At 61.4% G+C, this 2,007-nt stretch overlaps 1 non-coding gene across 1 annotated transcript; it reads left to right on the forward strand.

Moving 5' to 3' along the window:
- The first annotated feature begins 1,167 nt into the window (after window positions 1–1,167).
- LOC131870422 (5S ribosomal RNA) lies at window positions 1,168–1,286 on the forward strand. Its single transcript, XR_009368733.1, has one exon. It is a non-coding gene; the product is annotated as a 5S ribosomal RNA (ribosomal RNA).
- Window positions 1,287–2,007: the final 721 nt, after the last annotated feature.

Raw genomic sequence — 2,007 nt, forward strand, 5'->3', positions numbered from 1 at the left:
GGGTGGGTGCCAAGGTGGGCACCAGGGTGGGTGTGCACCAACCCTAGCCAGGGTAGGTCACGGGGTGGTTGTCGGGGTGGGCGTCAAGGAGCCAAGGTGGGTGGCAAGTAGCCAAGTTGCGTGCCAAGGTGGGTGTCGGGGTGGGTGCCAAGGATCCAAGGTGGGTGCCAAGGAACCAAGGTGGGTGTCTGGGTGGGTGCCGAGGTGGGAGCCAGGGTGGGTCCCAAGGTGAGTGCAAAGGTGGGTGCCAGGGTCAAGGTGAGTGCCAATGTGGGTTCCAAGGTGCCAGGGTCAGGGTGAGTGCCAATGTGGGTTCAAAGGTGCTAAGTTGGGTGCGAGGTTGGGTGCGAGGGTGGGTGGGTGCCAAGGTGTGCTAGGTGGAAGCCCGGGTGGGTCGGCATCCCATGGGTGTCGAGTTGGGTGCCTGATGGGTGCTTCTTGTCAAGTTTTAGTCGTCGGGACTCATTTCGAGCCTTAGAGGTCGTTTCTTGTCCGGTTGCCCTGTCTTCGACCTGGGAACCCAATTTTGGTCCTCGGGTCCCATTTTTTTTTGTCTCGCATCCCACTTTTGGCCTGTGGCCTTTTCGGGGTCGATTCTCGTTTTGGGCATCAGAGCATGTTTCTTCTCCTAAAACCCAATATTTGTTTATTAAGTCTCGGAACACATTTTTGTTCTCGTGGACCCATCATGGGTCTTGGAACGCATTTGTGGTCCTTGGGTCCCATTTTGCATCCCGAAACTTGTGTTTTGGTGCTTGATCCCTATTTTGGGTGCCCACCTTGCACCAAGTGCGCACCCGGGGCAAACCGAGCGCCTTGGTGCACCGGGGCAAGATCGAGCGTGCACCCGAGGCGCCCCGAACATGCACCAAGGTGCACTCGGCCCACATGTGAGCGCAGGTCGTTGCGCCCGAGGTGGTGTGTGGGCACCGCGTTGCAGACGGGACACTGCACGCACACGACGCCCCGTCCAGGTGCACGCACGTAGGCCGGGCCGGGTGCACACCCGACGCCCTAGCAAGGTGCGCGCACCCGGGCAGGGCTCACACTTGGCGAACGGGGCGCACTTCGCGAGGGAGGGTGTGCACCTCGACGGGGGTGGGTGGCCGGGGTGGATTCGCACGTGGGTCGCGGTTTGCTAAGTACACACTGCGACAAGCTCATAACGGGTGCGATCATACCAGCGTTAGTGCACCGGATCCCATCAGAACTCCGCAGTTAAGCGCGCTTGGGCCGGAGTAGTACTGGGATGGGTGACCTCCCGGGAAGTCCCGGTGTTGCACCCTTTTTTAGTTTTTCGCCGGGCGTCGCAATGCTATTTGAATAAACCTTTTGCCCGTTTGCGTTCTCGTCGGGGCCGGGCCGGGCCGGGGTGCGCTGCCCGCACTACCGCGCGCGCGGGGGCGACACCGAGCGCGCACCCGAGGCGCCCCGAGCACACAGGCCACGGTGCAACCCGGGCGTTGTGCGCGCACCCCGGTGCGCCCGAGGTGCTGCGCGCGCACCCAGGTGAAATCGGTGTGCACCTCGGCCAGTGCGCGCTCGGTCGAGTCGCGCACGTTGGCCAAGGTGCACGGTGATGTTTCTTACTCTAAGGTTCCGCACCAGACGCCCGGGACAGGTGAGCGAAGCTGGGCGGGGCCGGGTGCGCGGCCGGGGCAGGTGCACGCAGCTGGAGAGAGCTTTGGAGCACACCAGAGGTGCGCACCTTGGAGCACACTTCGGAGCGCACCAATGATGCGCTCCATTCAAAAGTTTCCTGAAAAGGCAAAAAAAGTTGAGATTATAGAATTTCCCACTTGAGAGATTGTAAAAAAAAAAAAATTTAAAATGAAGGAAACGCGGGTGCCAAGGTGTGCGCGCCCGGGTGCGCAGCCCAGCCAAGGTGTGCGCACCAAGGCGCCCACCCTGGCGAAGGTGCACGCAAGGTGCGCACCCGAGGCAAACCGGACAATTAACCCAACTTTCGACTTCGCGCGCACCTGCGCACCTTGGAGCGCACTTCGG

Source organism: Cryptomeria japonica, unplaced genomic scaffold (genome assembly GCF_030272615.1).
Source record: "Cryptomeria japonica unplaced genomic scaffold, Sugi_1.0 HiC_scaffold_326, whole genome shotgun sequence".
In the NCBI taxonomy this organism is placed as follows: Eukaryota; Viridiplantae; Streptophyta; class Pinopsida; order Cupressales; family Cupressaceae; genus Cryptomeria; species Cryptomeria japonica.